Below are 24,903 nucleotides of genomic sequence, written 5' to 3' on the forward strand. Positions count from 1 at the left end.
ATTTGCACCCAGACATACATACACACACACACACCCATATAATATGTATGTGGCAGCTGGTGGGAACCCATGATGCCTTTACACAGAGTGGGAGGGGGCAGGTCACACAACACACACACACACACACACACACACACACACACAGATGGACAGACCAGACATATAAAAAGATAAGGGGTGTCTGCAGATGGGAAGGGAAATCATGCGTCAATACACTGCATAAATGCATTTTTGAAGAATTCAAAATTGCTGGATGTCAGTATGTGTACATTGCCATGTACATATATGGGCTATACTATAAGTGCACAAATCACAATATCAGAGAGACTGTAAATGAGTTAAAGGGTTTGTGTTTTTTGCTGGTTGTGAGTGTGTAAAGATAATATTGTGTTATATGTTTGACACTGGCTGTGATATCACTTGAATAGCTATTAATATAGCAGAAGGGTATTAATTCAATTCAATTCAATTTTATTTGTATAGTGTTTTTTTTTTTTTTTTTTTTACAATGGACATTGTCTCAAAGCAGCTTTACAGAAATATATAAACATGGGATACAGATTTTAAATGTGTGAATTTATCCCAATTGAGCAAGCTGGTGGCGACGGTGGCAAGGAAAAACTCCCTAAAATGTTAAGAGGAAGAAACCTTAAGAGGAACCAGACTCAGAAGGGAACCCATCCTCATCTGGGTAACAACGGATATTGTAAAGGTAAAAGAAAGTACATTATGGTTTAATATGAAGTCTGTTCATCCTTAGAAACAACCGTAGTCCCAGCAACCACAGTGAGTGTGTCCATCTGGAATTGGAGTAGATGAGAACTCCATCCAGAGGTAGGGCATCTGAATGGATCAGGCAGGTCTGGAGAGCAGAAAGGATCAGGATCTCTAGTATCTCCATAAAATCATATGTGGCTCGGCAGAAGGAGAGAGGGAGAGAAGAGATTGTTAGGACTGTGCTTTGCGTAACAGAAAGTCTACTCATGGTAGGCTTGAGTAAACAAATACGTTTTAAGTCTAGACTTAAACACTGAGACTGTGTCTGAGTCCCGAACACTAACTGGAAGGCTATTCCATAACTGTGGGGCTTTAAAAGAGAAAGCTCTTCCCACTGCTGTAGCCTTCACTATTCAAGGTACCATCAAATAGCCTGCATCTTTTGATCTGAGTAGGCATGGCGGATCATAGAGAACCAAAAGTTCGCTTAGATACTGTGGTGCGAGACCATTTAGTGCTTCATAATTCAATAATAGTATTTTATAATTAATGCGTGATTTCACTGGGAGCCAATGCAGTGTTGAAAAGATCGGGGTGATGTGGTCATATCTTCTGGTTCTAGTAAGGACTCTAGCAGCTGCATTCTGGACTAACTGGAGTTTGTTTATGCACGTACTGGAACATCCAGACAGTATCTCATTACAATAATCTAGTGTAGAGGTGACGAAAGCATGAACTAAAATTTCTGCATCATGTAGTGACACTATATTTTTTATCTTAGAAATATTTCTGAGATGAAAGAAGGCTATCCTAGTAATATTATCTACATGAGCATCAAATGATAGACTGGAGTCAATAATCACACCAAGGTCTTTTACTGCTGAACATGACGAAATGGAAAGTCCATCCAGAGTTACTATGAGATCAGAAAGCTTACTTCTAGCTACAAGTGGTCCTAATACAAATACTTCTGTCTTATCAGAATTAAGTAAGAGGAAGTTAGTAAGCATCCAATGTCTAATGTCTTTTACACATTCCTCAACTTTATTAAGCTGCTGTCTGTCCTCTGGCTTTGCTGAAACATACAGCTGTGTATCATCAGCATAACAGTGGAAGCTAATTCCATGTTTACGAATAATTTGACCTAGAGGTAGCATATATAAAGTAAAAAGCAGTGGTCCTAATACAGAACCTTGTGGTACACCAAATTTAACCTTGGTATGCATGGAGAAGTCGCCATTTACATCTACGAACTGATAACGATCGGTCAAATAAGACCTGGGCCAGGAGAGGACCGTTCCCTTAATGCCAACAACATTTTCTAATCTATCAAGGAGAATAGTATGATCTATATTATCAAAAGCTGCACTAAGCTCAAGTAATACAAGCAATGAGACACAACCCTGATCAGAGGCCAGTAGTAGGTCGTTTACTACTTTAACTAGCTCTGTTTCTGTGCTATGATGAGGTCTAAACCCTGACTGATACATTTCATGAATGTTGTTCCTATGTAAGTATAAGCATAGCTGCTGTGCTACAACTTTTTCTAATAACTTGGAGAAAAAGGGGAGATTTGATATAGGTCTATAGCTGGACAGTTGAGAGGGGTCAAGGTCAGGTTTTTTAATCAGGGGTTTAATAACTGCTAATTTAAATGATTTTGGTATATAGCCAGTGCTGAGGGAAGAGTTTATTATATTTAGAAAGGGTTCAATTACTCAAGGACAAATCTGTTTAAAGAAAGATGTAGGTACAGGATCTAGTATGTAAATTCATGACTTCACTGAAGAGATTGATGAAGCTAGTTCGGACTCTCTAAGGGGAGTAAAACAGTCTAAATGTTGATCTGATGTTGCTATATTATCATCTACAGGGTTAGTTATAAAACTGCCTGGTTTTAATTTAATAGCCTGAATTTCACATCTAATATTTTCAACTTTACCAATGAAAAAATTCATGAAACCTTCACTGCTATGTAATGATTGAGTGCTTCTTTCTGTGGTGGTTTTATTCCTAGTTAATTTTGCTACTGTGTTGAATAGATATCTCGAATTGTTTTTGTTATCTCCTATTTAGATGGAGAGATAGACTGATCTAGCAACACTAAGAGATTTTCTATAGTTCAAGAGGCTCTCCTTCCATGCTGTTTGAATAACTACCAATTTGGTTTGACGCCATTGACGTTCTAATTGTCAAGTGGTCTGTTTTAAGGTACACGTTTGATCTTTATACCAGGGTGCTAGCTTTTTCTCTCTAATTAATTTTCTTTTGTGTGGAGCCACTCTATCTAGCGTCTAGCGGAGCGCTGACTCTAAGCATTCAGTCGCCCGATCGAGTTCTATGGGATCAGACGGTGATCCAATTCTAATTGATGTCTCTGGGAGGTTAGTGATGAAGCTCGGTGCAGTAACTGACATGAAAGTACATTTTAAACAATAGTAAGGCGAGGTGCAAATATTATGATCAATACGTATTATGAACGAGATAAGATAATGGTCTGAGACAACTTCAGACTGCGGAAAATTACAATATTTTCTATATTTAATCCGTATATTAATATCAGGTCAAGAGTTTGACCACCATTATGAGTAGGTCCTATTACATTCTGATTAATCCCTACTGAATCTAAGATAGACACAACCGCTGTTCTCAGAGGGTCTTCCGGGATATCAAAATGAATATTAAAATCACCAACGATTAATGTTTTATCTACAGAAACAACCAGATTGAAGATAAAGTCTGCAAATTCACTAAGGAATTCAGTATATGGCCCTGGGGGTCTATAAATAATAATTAGAGGAATTGACTTATTTTTTGTGACTACATAAGTTATACTGGTATAAAGAATTTCAAAAGAGTGGTATTAACACAGTCAACCCTTTTACTCTCATGATCTCTCTCTCTCTCTCTCTCTCTCTCTCACCCACTCTGTGTGTGTGTGTGTGTGTGTGTGTGTGTGTGTGTGTGTGTGTGTGTCTCCCATTTGTTCACTCTGTGTGTCTCTCTTTTGAGGCAGGCTCCGCCTGTGGTGCTCTAAGAGTGTGTTGTGTGTTCAGATTGGGTACTGGCAAGGAGTACGGCCCCCCTCTCTTCTCTGCCACTGCCTCTCCAGCACTGTGCGTAAGAAAGGCAAAGAGGGAGGCATGTTTCAACAGATGGCTCTTGGTGTCCCAGTTCAGCCAGCGCTATTGCTTTACTACACTTAAACCTGCCCTGTCTAGAGAAAGGAAGATAACAAGAGAGAAAAAGAGACAGAGGAGGAGGGCGCTCAGTTTAGCTTCGGAATCTGAAACTGCTTAGACAAGAACTTCTGCTTTTCAGTTTCCTGTATCTGAAAACTTTTTTCTCCACCCTGTCTCCCATTCACTGCTCTTATGACAGGCGTCCTTTACAGAGTTTTGTTCAGTCTTAAGTGGGAGTGCACCAAAGGAGATAGATAGTGGGAAAGAGAGAGAGAGCGAAAGAGAGAGAGAGAGAGAGAGAGAGAGAGAGAGAGAATACAGGAGAGAAGTGTAGCGTGACTGGGATGTTGCTCCCTCAGCTTTGGGGGTTCCTCTGCAAGACATAAGGGACAAAAACCACCACCTGCTCCCTCTCCAGCAGTTTCCATTGGACCTGCAGTCTGGTGTGTGAGGTAGGCTCATGTAACATGCCCTACTTTCCCCCATCTCTCTCTCTCTCTCTCTCTCTCTGTTTTTCTCTGTATGAATCTGTCTCCTACACTTGCTCGCTTAACAGATCCAACAGTAACTGTTAACACAGCACAATTTTCTAATGCTTACCTCTTATAGGATAATCTCTCTTCCTTTTCCTTTCTGTGTTTAAAATTAATTGCTGCTGATGTTTACAGCTATCTGCATGGTTGCATACATGTATGACATGTGTAAGTGATGGCATGTGGCTGCCATTGCTGAGTTAACTGATAGGGCCTAATGGTTCAGGAATGGGAGGGTCCCACTATCATAGTCAGTCAGATAGTTTAATTCTAAAGGATGCATACACTATTTGCACCTGTTGTTTTTGCTCTTAAAGAAAAAAATAGCACCAAAATCGATGTTGCTTCTGGCAGTAAGACCCCGAATCTTATCTGACTTTTGACAGATTCTTTGATCTTGTATCAGGCAGTCAATCAGATAAACAAATTTAAAACAAGCAAACAGGATATCTTGTAAAATTGGTTCACAGAGAATGCCCAGAATAGGGAATGGTACAGTTGGTAAAGTTTGTGCTGTCTTGTTTTACTGTGATTATGTACTGTGGTCTAGGAAGCCCATCAAATGTTGCTGTAACTGAATTCTGGAAAACAGCCAAAAATGGCAAGAAATTTTTATATATTTAAAAAATTGTTTTGGGCTATAGCATAATTTGAACCCTGTTCTTTAGGAAACAGATTCCAAAATTACCTGTAAATGTTTTCATTTACTTTGTTATCAGACACTGGTTGTGAACATGTCCTCAATTGTCCTGCACCATCACATCATCATCAAAACAAAGAAAAGTACTTATACACATATCACAGCAGACACAAATGTACAATATTTGAATGACTTCAAAAAAAATATGAGAAATTTACCCAACAAAACAGAATGCACTGAATTAATTAGTGATCATTTCATTGTTTTTCTATGTTGTTTCAAGATGAATCCCAGTACAAATGCTGAGTACATAATATACTATTATCAAACATAGTAAATACAAGACTTTTTGTTTGCACCATGTGTGTTTCTGTACATGTCCACCCAGTTTCTCCCAGGAAGCTTAGGTTGAAATATGTACAGGCATGCCAGAGCAACCAATTTGACTTGTTCTATTTTTCCTTGGTCAAACCTTTTTCAGAGCAGTGATTAATGATAGTAAACATCATCACTTCCTTTATTTCTGCTTGTCTTTCTATCTCTTTCACTTTATTGCAAACTTTGACACTCTCAGTTTCCAGTGAGATGCTGTGCAGCATGATGACAAGTTAGCATAAATCTATAAATAGCCCCCCACACATCTACAATACATTAAATTATTTTAGCGTAATTGTTTTTTCCACAAACATTTCTTTTTAACATAGCCCAGGATTGTACTTGTCATTACTATGGCCTGGACGATGGCTATTGCATTCCTCACCAATGATGTAAGAAATGGATTTTTATTATTTCCAATGGAACAAAAATCACCATCATTTGTTAAACAAAACAGCAGTCCCTGGCATGCCAACCTGCTTTTTAGTAATGTGCGTGTGTGGGTATGAATGGAATAAGTGGATAATTTCTGCTTTTTTCAGAAAGGATTAGCGTGTCTGAGTTGCTAGGTGAGTCTGAGCTCTGTGTGGTTTTCACTGAATCTCTACTGTATTACTGAGCAACACTTTTGCGAACAGCTTGTTATAGCCCCTGTGTCAAAGGCTAGAGTGTTGCAACAGGATCTTTAACACCTTTTATGTACTCTGAAGTGTGACGGTTGTGTGCGTGTGTGTGCATGTGTGTGCGTGCGAGAATAGATATTATAAGTGTGCGTGTGTGTGCGTGAGAGAGAGAGAGAGAGAGAGAGAGAGAGAGAGAGAGAGCACCCTGGAATGTAATAAGTGACTAAGGACATTCGTGACAGCCTCACATTCCGCTTGTCTCCATTATAGCTTTAAGGTTATGGTTCAGAAAATGAGAGAATGGGAGGTGGATAGGATTTTCTCTCAAGTGTGTGTGTTTGTGTATGTATGTGTGTGGGGGCCATGTATTTAACTGTGTAACGGGACACCAAAACAAATGATAGGAATATGTGACAGTTCTGACCCTGCAGTAACACATTTTCGATGGTCCCCATGAGGAATTTATTTATTTGTTTATTTGTTTGTTGGTACTGAGGTGTAAGCATATCATTGATCTGCATCGTTATTTTGCTGTAGTAACACAGAAGACAGTTGAAATATGTCACAAAGATAAAAATGTGTGTGTGTGTGTGTGTGTGTGTGTGTGTGTGAGTGAGAGAGAGAGAGAGAGAGAGAGTGATCTTACTGGTGGGTTTTTGCCTCACGTATATTTATACGTGATTTTCTCAGTCCTGCTTACAACTGATTGCTCTATTTATCTGCCGCCTCCACATCCATTCATCTATTTATACATAAGTCCACATTCAGGATTCATCTCCATCAGGAAGCTGTGCAAATCTTGACCTACGTGACCTTTTGCCAGCTATATGACAACACAGCTGCTATAAATCATACACTATATTTAAATCATGATGTGAGACTAAATAGCATAGGGTTTGGATGTAATAACATAAAAACAGTGAACAGAAAATTTGCTAAATCTCAGATCCTCTTTATGGTTTCCGTATTGTATGTGTATTTTCACTCCCAGTTAGCAATTTTAGGTCAGCAGAACATTTTATAAACTTCGGCTTGAAGAATGTCTAATCTGTCGTGTTTTCTGGGTGTTTAAAGTATTTTTTGTGTGTAAGCACAAAACGGTTCTAATTGCAGTGTGAAACAAATCAGTATTAAAGCAGGGTTCTTTGTTTGTTTGTTTGTTTGTTTGTTTGTTTATTTATTTATTGCAGGAAAGGTATTTCTGGAAATTTACAGTCTAATTTGTTAAATACATAATAAATGTAATAATGTTCTCTGTTAGCTGGGTTCTTCCCTCCCTCTTTCTCTTCTGTTTGACAAGTGAAGCATTATTGAGTTCACTGGCAGCTCAAAGGGTCACCTGGGTAGAAAGAATGGAGCTTGATCTGGGTTTTCTACTACCAAAAAGAAATCGAGAGCTTCCTGGATTTTGCAGCTAGTGTTTTTTTTTTTTTTAAGTTTTGTTAAATGCAAACAAAGTCCTAAGTAAAGAAAAAAAAGGCCTGCTCCTCTCTCTCTTGTGTTTGCTGTGAACAGAACAGCAGGGAGCTTGGTCTTCTGATTCAGGATCACTTCACCCATCTAATAGTGTGTTTTCTAATCAGCAGGAGTTTGTGTCTGAATGTTTCCCGTAAGTGCTCGTGTCAGGCTTTTTCCCCCATTTTATTATCATTATCACTTTATGTGGTTGTGTGGACTGACATATGCTCTCAGTGAACCCACAGAATATGAGTAGATAGGAAATGACTGTATTGCAAAACTTTTACAATTGCATCAAGGACTTGCAGGAGTGATAAATGGCAGGATCATGATTAAAATTTATATAACAGTGTTTATTTAATTTCATACACACATAAACAATGCTATTTTTTCTTTAAATTATTTACATTTACTGATTGCACAAAGACATTACAGAAGAAGAATGAAAGAGAGACTCCTGAGACATGCACCCTGTGAACAGACATGTTTTCACACACATTCTGATTAGATTCAGTGGAGGACGTTGTGTTTGTTCTGTGGTTTGTGCGTCATCCATGGCACACTCGTTAAAAATTATATCTTACATGTTGTTACAAGAGTCTTGCCAATATTCCAAAGAAAATTAGACTTCTGAAATCTGAACTGGGGAAAAATAAATCTCTGCTTTACATTGGAGTGTTAATAACTGGGTGCACTTCCTACACACACACACACACACACACATACTGAGTAGCTCACTCATTAGTCATGATGTCAGTCATTCATTCACTAAAGAATTATACTGCATAAGTTACACAGGCTTCAGCTGATATGGGGTAGTACACAAGCATTTTTTTCCCACTTGATTCCCACCCATGCCCCTAGAACATGCATTAATTATGTTTGTCATATTGCATACAACTCATTGTACACCACAAAACATGGCTGTTATTGGTCATATTACTGATAGAATAGATTTTGGTTTGGATAAAGTGCATATGAAAGCAAGAAAGAGCACAAAGAAGCTGACAAACTGCCAAAGAGAAGACACATAAAGTATGTGTATTATTGACAGATTGCTGATGTACACACAAATCCTGCTATTTCTTCCTCTTGAGCTCATTCACATTTTGGGGAGATTCTGCTTCTTACAAAACCATGTGTACACAGACCCTGCTGCACAGAGCGCACACTGTTTACACGCAGAGGAAGATGGATTTGTGCATACTCAGGGTCTTATCTGACAAAACAGTAGGTAGTACATAGTTGAGACATGAAGAGTAACTAATCTGACAGGTCTTTTGCTTTGATTCCAACATTATTTATTTTTGGGACAAGAATTTTGCCTGTCTGAACTCATGACCCACAATTCCTCCATGTCCATGAGAGGACAGCAGGGTTCTAACTAGCAGGCCAATGTAAACATTTTTAGTATGTTTTATCACTTGGGGCTTGGCCTTAAGCCACTGCTCACAGAAACATATTCACTAGAGCTGCAGGAATGCTTGACGCACACACACACACACACACGGGAAATGTTAGAGGCAACAGCTCATTTAACATACAAATGGTTGATTATATTTGTGCTGTATCTGGTGTGTGTGTGTGTGTGTGTGTGTGTGTGTGTGTGTGTGTGTGTGTGTGTGTGTGTGTCCACAAGGAAAGGGATATCTTGCAATTTTGTTCTTGTGACATTTGAGTGGTCCCCATGAAGATTAAAAAAAAATAATAATAAAACCTGCACCTTTTATTAAAAATAGGCATAGTATCAATTAGCTGCATATTAATTATATATTATAATAGACATACACTATATAGCCAAAAGTATGTGGGCACCTGACCATCACACCCATACATGGGCCTTCCTCAAACTGTTGCCACAAAGTTAGAAGCACACAATTATCTAGAATATTATAAAGAAAGGGCTAAAACCTGTTTCATCATGACAATACCCCTGGGCACAAAGCGAGGTCCATAAAAACATGGTTTGTTTGGAGTGGAAGAACTCAAGTGACCTGCACAGAGCCCTGACCTCAAATCCCCTGAACACCTTTGGGATGAACTGGAACACTGATTGGGTGGCCCGACATCTGTGCCTAACCTCACTAATGCGCTTGTGGCTGAATGAGCACAAATCCCCACAGTCACACTCCAAAATCTAGTGGAAAGCCTTCCCAGAAGAGTGGAGGTTATTATAATAGCAAATGGGAGCCTCACAATGGAGTGGGATGTTCAACAAGCATTTACGGGTGTGATGGTCATGTGTCCACAAAACATTGACCATATGGTGTACATGTGTCTCTATGTAAGCATTTGAGTCAGCATGAACTATAAAGGAAAACACTTGCAATCAGTGAAGGCTGATTTTATGTTATTACATCCAAACCCTATGCTATTTAGTATCACACCATGATTTAAATATAGTGTATGATTTATAGGAGCTGTGTTGTCATATAGCTGGCAAAAGGTCACTTAGGTCAAGATTTGCACAGCTTCCTGATGGAGATGAACCCTGAATGTGGATTTAAGTATAAATAGATGGATGGATGTGGAGGTGGCGGATAAATAGAGCAATCAGTAATAGGCAGGACTGAGAGAATCACGTATAAATATACATGAAGCAAAAACCCACCGGTAAGATCACTCACACACACACACACACACTCACATTTTTATCTTTGTGATGTATTTCAACTGACTTGTGTGTTACTACAGCAAAATAATTTTGCAAATTAATGATATGTTTACACCTCAGTACCAACAAACAAACAAATTCCTCATGGGGACCATCGAATATGTGTTACTGCAGGGTCAAAACTGTCACACATTCCTATCATTTGGTTTGGTGTCCTGTTACACAGTTAAATGCATGGCCCATACACACATACACATATACACACACACACAAACACACGCACACACACACAAACACACACACACACACATTAACAAACACACTCTCATTTACATGAAGACATGCAGTGAGTATAACAATAAAGTGGTGCAGGAATACCCAGAAATGAGTTTGCATTTTAACACTTTGGGTTCCATCGTCCCAAAGTCAATGGGTTTTTGGTTAAATGCCTGAAATGAGGTCTGTGGTTAACACAAGCTCAAGATATTTTCATGTTTTATTCTATGTCATAAAATACATCAGTAATACCCCAGTCATGATTCTGTTAAGCTTTTACATGTCTTGAAAAAGACGGTTGCTAACACTTGGCTACATGGGACTACAGAGGTTGTCGGGGGCATTGAACGTCATCACGCCGAACAGTGAAAATCATCTACTACAGCCTCGTTGTGTTTATACTCACGCTCTTGCAAACTATTCCAACTCAAACGTTCCAACTTGTAGATTTATCAATTTATAGCATTTTCCAATTAGTGTTTTTTCAAATTGTAGTGCTATAAAGCAGAGTGGTGGTGACTTTGAAGTCATGCAACCATGGTGTAGTTTGTTTATAGCCTAATTTTAGCTTTCTACTTCTAGAAATTGTATTTACGCTTTAAAATTCATAAAAGTTGTGTTCATTTGTAAAGATTATCTTGATGAACAAAATGTGTAAGAATCATAAACCTTGGTCACATAGCCCTTTCCTGCAATAATCCAAAAGCCAGTGGAAAAATCCTGTTGGCTTTTTGTCGAGGGAACCAGGGTGATGCTAACATCCGGGTTGGCCTACAAAATGGCATCATCCCTGCAGCACTCTATACAAACATGTGAAAGAGAGGATGGGAGTGATTGAAGTGATTAGTGAATCTCTCTCGCTTTCTGTGTGTGTGTGTGTGTGTGTGTGTGTGTGTGTGTGTGTGAGAGAGAGAGAGAGAGAGAGAGAGAGAGAGAGAGTCTAGCTTTTCTTCTTTGATGCTGTTCATCACTGCAAGCCAACCTGAGCTCCATCATTTCTCCCACTGCTCCCACTCTTCACTCACATAAAAAAAATTCTCACACTCTCTTCTCTTGAACTTTAGTCACCCTCTTCTAGTATAACACTCAGTTTATGGAGAAAAATGAATGAGTGTGTGGGTTCATTCACATGTGAATGCAGCGAAGGGGTCGTGACTTTTCATTATAGCTCATTCCCACTTAATCCTTTTGAGGGCTCATATCCTAATTCCTGCAGAGAAAATAATCTGAACACACTGTATAATTTCAGTGGAACACCAGTTCCCGAACTGCAATTTAGTAACTTAGCTGAGATTATAATATTGATTACAATAAGCAACCATGAATGATGACTTAGCAGGCTGGGTATACAATAACAATTCCGAAAAAGTTGGGACAGTATGGAAAATGCAAGTGAAAATGCAAGTGAAAAGAGTCATTTGAAAATTAAATTCACCCTGTACTATATTGAAAACACATTATTAACACATTATTTGATGTTTAACTTTGTGATTTTAATTTATTTTTAAAAATATACAGTTATTTCAAATGACTGCAACACATTTAAAAAAGTTGGGACAGTAGACTGCTTACCACTGTGTAACATCACTTTTTCTTTTAACACTTCTTAAGCATTTGGGCACTGAAGACACCAGTTTAGCAAGCTGAATTTCCCCCATTCATCCATTATGCATTTCTTCATCTGTGCAACTGTACGGGGCCTTCGCTGCCTTATTTTGCGCTTCATAATGTGCCACACGTTCTCAATCAGAGACAGGTCTCTCTCTGCTTACTCAACCATGCGCTTGTAATCCAGGCAGATTGTGGTTTGGCGTTGTCCTGCTCTGGATGGCAGCATATGTTGCACAGATGTGCAAGTTACCCATGCCATGGGCACTGACACACCCCCATATCATGACAGATGTTGGCTTTTGAACCTGACGCTGATAACAGCTTGGATGGTCCTTTTCCTCTTTGGCCCAGAGAACACAACAGGTGTTTTGTCCAAAAACTATTTGAAATGTTGACTTGTTGGACCACAAAACATGATTCCATTGTGCTACTGTCCATCTCAGATGAGCCCAGAGAAGTCGGCAACACTTTTGATGTATGGATGACAGTGTTGATATATGTCTTCTGCTTTGCATAGTAAAACCTTAACTTGCATCTGTGGATGCAGCGGCAAATGGTGTTTACTCACAAATGTTTACCAAAGAATTCCCAAGCCCACGACAGGCTATCCATTACAGACTCATGACGGCTTTTAAGACAGTGATGTCTGAAGGATCGGCGATCACGCGTATTCAGAAGTGGTTTTTGTGCTTGCCCTTTATGCACTGAGATTTGACCAGATTCCTTGAATCTTTTAATTATATTGTGCACTGTAGAAGGTGAAATGGCCAAAATCCTACTGATTTGTCTTTGGGGAATGTTGTTCTCAAAGTGTTGGATTATTCAGTGACACATCTGTTGGCAGATCCTTGCTCTTGAAGGACTAGGTCTTTTTTGGAGGCTCCTTATATACTATGATTAGACGAATGCCTCAACTTGTCACATCGCTATTAGTCCTAAATTGCCCCTGTCCCAACTTTTTTTGGAATTTGTTGCATGCATCAATGTCAAAATAAACATTTATCTTCAAAAAACTATGCAGTTGATTAGGTAAAACATCAAATACCTTGTCTTTATACAGGTGCATCTAAAAAAAAAAAAGAATATTTGTAAAAGTTACTTTTTTTTTTTTTTTCCTAATTCAATTAAAAAAGTGGAACTTCATATATTCTAGATTCATTACATACAAAGTTACATATTTCAAGCCTTTTTTTGTGTTAATCTTATCTTGATGATTACGGCTTATAGCTCATGGAAATCAGAAATACAATAACTCAAAATATTAGAATAAAGAAAGTAATTTATACACTCCATACTTGGTCGGGGCTCCTTTTGAACAAATTACTGCATCAGTGCAGTGTTGCATGGAGGCAATCATACAGGCATTTTTTTTTTTTTTGTTTAAATACAAGTCAAACTACATTTACAAATCACTCCTATTTGTTTTTATTAGCATTTTCCATACTGTCAGAATTGGGATTGTGTTATAGGAAGTTAAATAATTGAATGCATCAAGAAACTGAGATTTCTTTGGTTCTGAATATAGATAGAAAAATTTTTTTGAGGAAAAGGAAAAGGTTTTATACTTTGTGGGACTGAGATAATGTGAAGTGATTGTGCCATATGTGTGGGTCTTAAAGCCTTCGTCAGAATTGCTAAGTTTATAGATACAGTGGACATGAGTGTGCAAAAACAGTGAAATTAACACCTTTCTGGTTAGTTTTATATGTAGTAATTTCATTACTACAGTATATACATGTAAGACATGTTATAAATAGATGCAATTTATTTTTAAAAATCTGACAAATATTTGACTTAACCAAAATTGTTGTTTCTACCCGTCATATATCAAGAAAGAACTCTGGACTTCAGTTCCCATCAGCCACTGCACTGTACTACATCAATGTCACATGACCACCTGCACCTGAATCACATTTCTCTTAATGAGCATGCTTATATATAGCCACTGTTTGCACTGCTTCCTTGTCTTATGTTTGTCTTAGACTACTGTTGTCCATGTTACTGTGTTTTGGCCCTGTTAGTTTATGTTTAGTCCTTGTCACAGTGTTTTGCATTAGTCATAGTATCTTTTGTGTTTTGTTGGCTTATATAATAAAATGTTTAAAATCTGCAACTGCTTCCGCATCTACCTTTGAAATGTGACAGAACGTAAGACCTACACACGGAAGCAACAGATCACCAGGGGATTCACTCTACCACCTATGTTCTCGGAGAACTATGCCACACCACACCAACAGGAGGAGGAGTCAGGGTACAAGTGGGAGTGTGTCGTCTGGGCTAGTACCATCTCCCACCTCCCTACCCTATAATGGTTCTAGTTCAGCAAATGGAGTCAGCGGAGAATGAAAGTCAGCCTTCCTGCTTGTGTGAGGATGCTGAGGGCATCGCTCGGCTTTACCGCTCTGCTGAGGAAGGCTCTCCGTTTTTCTGCACGGCAGAGGACGCCGCTCAGCCTTCCTGCTCGGCTGAGGACACCGCTCTGCCTTCCTGCTTGGCTGAGGACGTCGCTCCACTTTCCTGCCCAGCGGAGGATGTCGCTCTGCCTTCCTGCTTGGCCTCTGAGCTCCAGCCCCAATGAGGAGGTCGCCCTGCTTACCTGTTCCACTGAGGACGTCGCTCTGATTACCTGTTACACTGAGGACGTTGCGTTGCTTTCTTGCTCCGCTGAGGAAGCCGCTCAGTCCCCTGGTTCTGCTGGGGACATTTTGCCCAGGGGGCCAGGACCGCCAGATGTAGGAAGTGTATTTTTGGGCGCTCCAGGAGAAGCGCCCTTGGGGGGGCGGGGTGGGTTCATATATCAAGAAGGAACTCTGGACTTCAGTTCCCATCAGCCACTGCACTTTACTACATCAATGTCAGATGACCACCTGCACCTGAATCACGTTTCTGTTAACGAGCACACTTGTATATAGCCACTGTTTGCACTGCTTCCTTGTCTTACGTTTGTCTTAGATTACCGTTGTCCATGTTACTGTGTTTTGGTCCTGTTAGTTTATGTTTAGTCCTTGCCACAGTGTTTTGCATTAGTCATATTTATATAGTCATCTTTTGTGTTTTGTTGGCTTATATAATAAAACATTTAAAATCTGCGATTGCTTTCACATCTACCTTTGAAACGTGACACTACCTTTAGTGTCCTCTCTTAGAGAACTTTCATAATAACAACAGTAATGACTAATGACCAATAAAATACAACTTGGTGTAAATAGGTGTAAAATTTGTGACTTCTTTTGTGTTTGACGAAGTGAGAGATGTGCAAGCACGGTGTCATACCAGTGATTTGCCTAAAATCCACATTGTAGATGCAAACACATCCACTCTCATTATAAGCATCAAGAAACTCAACAGGTATTGCCACACTGAACATCATTAAATGATAACAAATGTCAACAAGAAAACAGCAAATAAGGGTAGAATTTAGTCAACTTTCTTAAAGCAGCAAAGGGCTACAAGAACAAATTTTACTGTTCAACATTTAAAATCTTCATAATATTTAGGCAGTTACAGGCAAAAATTCACATTTGAATTATATGTTTTAGCTCTAGTTGCATAATGTAAGTCTAAACCTAAACTCATCTAAATGATTGTTGCCTGATGCATGAAAATACATATGAATAAACGTCACTTCATTCTCACATATTTTTAAACAGTATGTTGATTTTTGAAAAACTTATTATACTATATAAAGTGTGTTTTTTTAAAAAAAGCTGATATTGCATGTAAATTAATAATTTTCAACTTTATTCAAGCTCTGTTGCTGAATCTTAAATACCCATTTATTGGGCACATATTGTGCTAATCCTAAATCCTTTAAGCATTTAATGATCAAATCTAATTTTCAAATAATAGTAATAGAAGTACTTTGATATCTGATAACAATTTATATTTTAAAAAATGATAGCTTAAACTGTAAAAGCAATACTTGGTATTAACAGTGGTATTAGTACTTATACATCCTCTTATGTGTATGTCCCTGTGTGCACATCTAAAAAGTGATGACTGCTTTGTATTGATCACACCTCCAGGTGTTAGTGTAGTTTTGTGTAATTACTATAAAAAGATGTTTACATCACTACATTTATTACACATGTATGCAAATGACATAAATCAGGCTGTTCTGAGCCAGTATCACTCTGCATATTTATGTCCTTACACAAAGCACACAAACCAAGCACAGTCACAAAAGGGCATTGATCTTCACCCTCACTCTCAGCTCATGTCTCACTGGAGATTGCTCAGAAGCATTGCCAGGTAATTTCACCCTTGAAATGGAGATTGTGATTCTTTATCAAAGTGTGCACAAATACAAGTTTACATTACAATGCTGACAGCAAAATTGTATAGCCTTCAGGGTGACCTAAAGATAAAACTGTCACTAAAAGTGCAACTTCAGCCCCTAGGGCTATGTCTCACCTGTCACATGTCGCTTTTTTTATCTACTAAATTAGCTTCTCACACACTATGAGATTTTGCTGATTGACTATGGCTCACACCTGTACAATTAGTCCTTTACTCCTTCTCATTATCAAGTGATTGATAGAAATTAATTTGTGTGTGTGTGTGTGTGTGTGTGTGTGTGTGTGTGTGTGTGTGTGTTAAAATGCCCTCATATATATGGTGGTCTGTCACACAAATCAGCCTAGAAAAGGCTTTTTTTTCTGACTCACTAATCCTCATTGCTTTAAAGCCACATGTGCCGAGGTCTCTTTACATTACAATAGGTGATGCTATACACATAACGCATGGGTGATTAAATAAATAAAAAAAACCCCAAGAAACTCAGTGTCACAAGGAACTCTGCTACTGCTTTATATTTCTTCAAATACATTTAAATAAATCCTGCCTCATGCACTAGGTCTGGTTAGTATGCACTAGTTCTGGTTAGTATTTTTTACCAACACTGACTGAATGCCATGGTTAGCAGTGTAGGTATGCTGTCCATGATACAAGGACTGCAACCATAACATTTCAGTAATGCCAAGGAACCAACTGCACATTTCCAGTTGTGCGCAATATACACTCAAACATACAACAACAATAATAATAATAATAATAATAATAATAATAATAATAATAACAAGAATACTGTGCCTTACACGAATATAACAACAAGAACTGATAGTGAAAAACTAATTTCTTCTTAATTATTCAAATTACTCCACAACACAGTCATGTCACCAACAATCTCCTGATTTTGCAATTTTCTCTGTTCATCTGTGACAGTTACAAATACAGAAGCACATACGGCACAGGGTTGAATTGCAGAATTGAATATTCACAAACAGAAATATTCAGAAACCCCTTTCTTGCTTTTTAAGCATTTTGCTTACTGACAACAAATTCAACTGCCTTTTTTCACCATATACATTCATACAGTACATGATCCATCCATCCATACATACATCCACCCATCTGGCACAAGGCGGGGTACACCCTGGACAGAGGTGCCAGTCCAGCAGAGGGCACACTCACATACTCATTCACATTCACACACCCATTCATACACTTTAGACATGCCAATGAGCCTACCATGCATGTCTTTGGACTGGGGGTGGAAACCGGAGTACTCCCGCAGAAACCCCCGCAGCACAGGGAGAACATGCAAACTCCACACACACAGGGCCGTGGCAGGAATCGAACCTCCAACCCTGGAGGTGTGAGGTGACCATGCTAACCGCTAATCCATTGTGCACCCTACAGTACATGATGAATAGGTAAATCTAACTGATAACACAAGTACACTATGATTGGTCAGTTGGTCACCATGGAAATTAGATGACTGTATATTTAGAATGAGGTGACATAAAAAATTATAATTCATTAAAATGATTTTATTAGTTGTTTTAGAAGCTACAGAGGTGCCAGATCCAAGTTCAAGAGTACAGGCACTTCAAATCTGAGAGTGACAGATCGTTAATTAAACAATTGAAAAACAAGATTGTGGACCGTGAAGATAGATATGGAGCTAAACAAATTTGTGGGAAATTTGTACTGTGTCTCTGATGCTTCTGAAATTTTAATATTTTACAGTTTTTTGAGAACAAAAAACATTTGAGAACATCTCAAATGTGCAATTGTTGGACTGTGGTCCTGCACTAGGCTTGCCTAGACATGCTTAGTTTGGAAAGTGATGTCAAGTAAAACCCTTGGGTGAAGACTAAATATAGTAGATAGTAGTAAAGATTCTGAAATCTCTAACTTATCAAAGGAAACCACTGTGTTATGCAGTATGTTGTTGTATAATTATAAATCACCTCTATTTGATGCCCTGCCTGGCCTCACGATACTGAACTGGTCATTCAGATGGCAAAGAACAGTTTGGGGAATATTGTACTTTTCACATTTTCAATGGCCAAACCATTAGGAAGTTCTAGTATTAAAAGTGTATATCTTGTGAAGGTCAAACAGGAGTTATTTCTCTCCTCTCACCATGATTTTTTCACAGCAGACTCTCCATCTTATTTTCTCCTTTTCCTCATGTGCTTTTTTCTCTCCCCTCCATCTTTTTCTCATTTCTTTGGCGTGACCCCACTCTGTTTGGGTGTTGATAGGGTCCTGTCGACGTTCCATCAGTGTTGCTACATGACTGGGAGATTGGATTTTTGCCCAAGTTATTTCCAGTCTTCTCTCACACCCTCACTCCCACTTTCGCTGTCATACTCTCTCTCTCTTCTTTTATCCTCCTATCTTTCTCAGTCCCTTGCATAATCTCTTTTTCTCTCAAGCTTTTTCACCCTCTGTTTCATATTCAGCAGCAAGATTGATTGATCAGTGCATTCTCATTCATGCTCCAGCATGATTTGTCGTAGCTGCTCAGGGTAAGAAAGAGTGAGAATGAAAAGAATGGGAGGGGAGGTGAGGAAAGAAAGATTATCATTGAGCATGCTAAACCAGCATTCATTAGAATCACCCCCTGGAACAGTCCAGTATGGCCTAATTGGATGTTTGAAAGAGCTCTGGATTCAATTGACAGCAAGAGAAGGAGAGAGCGATGGAGAGGAAGGAAAACAGATGGAATTAACATTAGGCTGCCTCAAGGTTGGTCCTGGAACCAATTTCGGCACTTTGAGGAAGAGACAGCCTGGCAATTCACAAGACTCCAATCCCATCATACCTATCTCTCTCAGTCACTGTTCCCAGAGCTGTTTAAACCCAGGAGGTGTGCACAAGCTGAACTGAGTGCTCTTATTTAAGGAATGTGATCTATCTATGCAGTTAATAGAAAACATACCCAATACCAGGGCTAAGGCTTGTAAAAATGACGTAAAGCATTGCAGTAATTCACTGACTAATGAACATCACAGTGCTTTCGGGAAACACCTGGTTTATTGGACAAGGTTATTTCATGAAACACTGCAGTGCATCCATCGCAGTGAAGATTGTGTGAAGCTTCGGGGCACACTAATGGTTTCTATTTTCTTTTTTAACCTGCCTCACAGACCAGCGGCGATATGCGGGGCGCCTGAGTACCATCAGCTCATCTTACTGAGCACCAAAACCAGCTCAGTTATTCATCTGAGACACGAGATGCTCGGACAGTTTTGCAGATGTGTCTACTGTGCAAAGAAAGAGACAGAAAGAGGGGGGTATGGGGGGACTCACTGGAACAGCTATAGGTTTTACTTTTATTGCCATAAACACTTGAATTGCAGCATTTTTGCAATGCTTAAATATCAAAAGGACACACAAAGCAAGCTGATACTTAAAGTCTGGCATTATCAGCTGTGTTGGATGCTTAATTTACAGCAGAATGTATCCACATGTACCATCTTACAAAGCTGGCTGACTGCCTCATTATGTTCTAATGATATTGTGGGACTGAGTGCTGCCCAATTTCACACAAATTTGACCAAATGTAATTAAGGCATTTGGCATCTTCACCTTCTATTTGATGATTGCTATGTATTAGAATCCAGTAATCTTCCTTAAGTGATTTTGGTAGCATCTATATAGAGTAGAAGCATGCAATTTTAGACTCATTGTGTAACAAATCTCTCCATGTACTGACCGCTGTACTGGGTCACATGCCGCATTCAACTTGTAGTTCCCCACCAAAAACACCAAAAATACCCCCGCAACTTGAAATTTCAACTCGTTAACTTGAGGTAGTCTTCTCAACTACCAGTTCCTTCCCTATTTACAGAGTGATGTCAAAGCATCAGTGTAAAGTAACCCTTCTCTACTTTTTAAATTAGTTTAGAGAAGTATTGGCTTTAGATCAGTTACTATGCTTTTACTGTATATCGCATGTTGAATGTACTGAGGTGGGAAATGATGTTACTACTTGCAAATTACCACTTACAAGGAACCATGAATGCAGCATTAGAGTAGGATGAAGAGACTGAGAAAATAAACTTAATATTTGATCCAACAAACTTAGAAAGAAGCCTAATTTTTCTCTTTTAATTGTGAAGATTTTTCTAGGATTTTATATATGCATTTTTATTTTATAGAAATAATTTTAATATTGACAAAATTGGTAAATATCAGGAAAAATGGATAAAATGAGAGGGCAAATAGCAATAGTTTGGGCAAATAGAAGATGAGGAAAAATAGTGTATGTTGTCTTTCTCATATTAGACTGCGAGTCTGTGGTTAGTGGTTAGTCTTGTTTGCTGTCACTAAAGCTGTTGGAGAAGAACAACCAGCTTACCTCATTGATTTACATTAATCAAGGACACACACACACACACCCACACCCACACACACACACACACACACACAAACACACACACTTTCTCTCTCTCTCTCCCACGGGTGCCAAGTCTGTTAATATTGCATTGTGCATGTGTCTGCTTTCATCTTGATGGGATTTAATTCAATATATGCTAGCTAACTTACTTCTGTATGGAGAGAATTACATCGAGCGAGAGACAGAGGATGAATAGCAAAAACACATTAAGATAAACAGACACAAGGATAGGACAGGAAAATAACAGTAATGAGAGTATTAGAGGAGCAGAGAGAGAGAGAGAGAGAGAGAGAGAGAGAGAGAGAGAGAGAGAGGCAAAGTAAGTGAGAAAAGTAGAGAGCTACAAGAGTGAGAGTGTGATAAAGAGTGGAGGCTTGTGGCTGGAGGCAGGTTGTTGAGTGATCTCTGAGTGCCTCCTATCAATGTCACTGCAATGTCTTTCACTGCCACAGAACAGAGAGAGACACCTTCCATCTAGCACTCATTCTTTGGTCACACATGGAGTCCCTCAAAAACAATTCCCATCACAAATATATATATATATATATATATATATATATATATATATATATATATATATATATATATATATATATATATATATTCTTTAATGCTCTGCTATTTGTGGATGAATTAAAAATGTTAATCAGCTGTGGTGTTGCTGGTTTATTCTTATTCTTACAACTTCACTGTAATCCCCCCATCCCCTTACCAAACTCTGGTCACACCTGTTCCTTGTGTTCAGTCATGTTTTTTTTTTTTGTAAGTCTGTTTGTGTACTCTTGCATTCATCTAGTCTTGCATGTGGTTATACTTCTGATGCTTCTGATGCTTACATACATCCTGTTTCCTTTGACTCTTGTGGGTTACAGTTGATGCACATTCTGTGTAACTTTGATATACTTGACTAAACAAACTGCCTTTTCTCCCAATTCATAAGCTTTAATCCAATCTAGCTATGATGTTCTCTAATGTATTTCTACCTTTATTTAAGGATGCCAATCATTTTAATTCCAGTGACTGGTGGCTTGTCATCTTAATAGGACTAATGGTAGACTACTGTATTCATTTTATCGAGTATCTAGTTGATGGAAGACAGAGATTACCTATCTTTCTATCATCCTATCAATACAAGCTGCCTTTCCCACACTGTCATTAGCAGTTGAGCTAAGGGACATACATTCCAGGCTTAAGATCTCTCTAAGCTCTTTTCTTATTACTAATCCTGCAATGGTTTTTGCCCTGTGGCTCTCAATGAACTTGTCAGTTCCTGGCCTTGTGTGTACATGTGTATGAGTGTGTGTGTGTGTGTGTGTTTGTGTGTGTGTGTGTGTGTGGGGGGGGGGTGTATTTGTTTGTGGCACAGTTGTCTGGCCCCTGCTAAGCCCCATGCTCTGCTAATTGGGCCTGCTTTTTCTCATGCCTCTCCCAGCACAGTGGGAACTGGCAAGGCTGTGGAAAAGAGTGAGAAAAAAAACAATGCAAGCTGAGGGCCAGAAAGTCATTCGGCTCGTCCAAATGAAGCACACAAATCCATTGCATCAGTATGCTGGTCAGACCCAGATTCAGACCTGGGGTGGGGGTGATGGAGGGGACGTGAGAGAGGGGGAACATAGGGGTCTTTTGATTGGGAATTGTAAATGCATCTCCCTTCAGCGTTTTCTTTTTCTCATCATGGCATTGGAAGCGAGAGCTGACCAACACCTGAAATCAATCACTGCCTGTCACTGCCGACGCTGAAAAAAAGGATCACATGAAAGGAATGAACACATCACTCTTCACTGATTCTGACTGGGTCTGAAGCGTGGAATGATGTTGAACTGTTTGCTTGTTTCGTAGGCCCAGAGTTTCGGCATCCGCCTTACAAAGGAATTCCCATCAGCCGTTAAGGGGCTGAACCGAGGCTTGACAGGTGAGTGACGGGGGGATGGGGACAGGGAGGGGGACTAAACAAATGACATAGACAGCTGGCCAAGGGGGTGTGGCTGTTTTTTTTCTCTTACTCTTAATCCCTCCACCCTTCAGTAAAGATGTTAAATTTTCAAGTGTGTCAGAAACAGGTTCTTCTGGCTTTACATATTAAAGAAAAACAAAAGCAATTTGTCGAATAGGAGGGGGTTGCGGTGTGAAAGAGGAGGCACTGTGTGAAATGATAGAATAGAGACGTGAAAAATGAAATGGGGTAATGGAAGAATGGGGGCAAGAGCTGGTGAACAGAAGGGGTTGAAAATGGGACATGGGGTCAGAGAAGGGGCTCTTTGAGGTAATCAGTCTCTGTCTCTGTCAAACACACAGACACAGAAACAAGGCTGAATGCTTTTGTATCCTTAGTTGAAGGAGACATACACATTCCTGATTATTTCTGCCTTGGAAAATACGAACAATCATGAATGCCTAATACAGACATAAGCATGGTCTTATCCCAGCCTGTACTGTACCTTTTGCAAAACTGTTAGGTAGCCTATCACATCATTCCTTTTGACCCCGTGGTCATTTAACTTTCACCTGTTGATACCCTGTTATTTTCTAGATTCATCTGGTCAAATTCTTTCAGGTAGAAAAGAGCTGATGTTTTTCGCCCTCTCCATCTATATCTTCATACTCCATTTATCACCTTCCCGTTGTCTTCCTCAGACACTCAGCAGAAAGACAAGAACTTTATCCACCCCCAACCCCCTGACCCCAAATTTCTATGATAAAGATTTATTTCTCCCACACACATAGTCAGTTTCTCTACATATGCTTTCAATCTTCCCAGCTATCCCCTGGTTGCAGTCAAAGGAGGTCAACCTTGAACTATACAGTGTTAACAGTGTGCATGCATGCATTTGTGTGAGAAAGACAGATTTCTAAGAAGATGGAAGCAAAAAGGGGGGGATGTATAGAAAGAAAAAAGATATGGGAGAGTGAAAGTTACATGAATATATACAGAGGAAATGGAAGGGGGGAATTATAGGAAGCACTCTCTCTATCTCCCTCTATCTTTTTCTTTTTCTCTCATGGGAAACAACGTGCTCCAAAAAGCAGGCATCCTGATTTCCCAGAAGGCTTTGCTAATAGAACATCAGGTTCAATCTGACTGTCGCTCTGTTTCATTTTGTTTTTCTATCTTGCCGAGGTGACCTGCTTTAGGGTTTGTCCTCCATCATCTGGGACTTGGTGATTCATAGTCAGGGAATAATGTAACTTAATGAAAATTCAAAGTAGTAGAAAAGAAAAAAATTCACCCTATCATCAGATCAAATCCCGATGCAAGACCTATCCATGGAGTTCAAGAGAGCATAATTACTTCTGCTGTCTTGGTTGGAGGGATGGCTTTATCCTCTCCCCTGTCAGTCAGAATGACATTAACCAACTGTGGGCTTCTGTCTTGTATGTGGAAGAGAGCAAGTAGCACTTTCCTCCATCTGTTGCTGTACTGTGAAATAAGCAGCAGTTCAAAAAGATGTGGTGGCTGGTTTCACATACTTCATAGAAAGCAAGTGTTAACCCTCACCCACCCTGGTTGGTAATTGTCATGAGAGAAGCGAGAACTAGCTAGTGGGTTGGAGTTAGTGAGATAAGTGGGGATAATAATAATTTTAAAAAATGATAAATCAACCTTTAATTGCAGGCACAAAGCCATGGAATTTATTTTGTGACATCACAAACTCAGTTGCTCAATTTCTTTCCCCCAGATGTATGAAGAAAGTCTCTGATTTAAATGGCGAATACGACTGTTACATTAGGTTAACAAATTTCACCCACACACCAATCAGTATAATTAGAATCATTTATCCAACCATTTAAATTTCAGGGGCACTCTGGAAAAGGTCCCATTTTCCTTCAAAAGATCTCTAGAAAAAGAAAAGATGTGTGGGAGCTTATAGAATGTGTGAATTCAAGCTGTCAATCCAATAGTGATTGGCAGTCATGTTCATTCAATAAAGTACATAAATAAATAACAAGAATCTGTGTTTGATGGCAGACATGTGCATTATGGAGATTCTGCAGTCAGACAATTTAATGTCTTAAATACCGGGGCACAACCATTGCTAATCAATCATTCTATTTCTTTTATATTTAGAAAAAACTTGTATGTGCTTGTGTCAGTGAAAATAAGGTGTAATGCAGTGACAGGGTTTTACATTTACCAGTAGTAACTGCAGTGTATTTCAGTAATAATGGTAGAAGTGTTTCTGA

General features: G+C 39.1%; 1 protein-coding gene across 5 annotated transcripts in view; it reads left to right on the plus strand.

The window, feature by feature from the left end:
- The first annotated feature begins 3,691 nt into the window (after positions 1-3,691).
- Positions 3,692-24,903, plus strand: part of sulf2b (sulfatase 2b) — a 155,834-nt gene continuing 134,622 nt past the window's right edge. For 4 of the 5 annotated variants that reach the window (XM_053644210.1, XM_053644214.1, XM_053644215.1 and 1 more), the window contains exon 1: positions 3,692-4,351. The gene's annotated coding sequence lies outside the window, so the exon portion shown is untranslated. Of the gene's footprint in view, positions 4,352-22,560; positions 22,634-24,903 lie in introns of all 5 variants that reach the window. The other variant, XM_053644212.1, reaches the window with a different exon arrangement.

The sequence above is a fragment of the Ictalurus furcatus genome, chromosome 15, assembly GCF_023375685.1.
Source record: "Ictalurus furcatus strain D&B chromosome 15, Billie_1.0, whole genome shotgun sequence".
Classification (NCBI taxonomy): domain Eukaryota; kingdom Metazoa; phylum Chordata; class Actinopteri; order Siluriformes; family Ictaluridae; genus Ictalurus; species Ictalurus furcatus.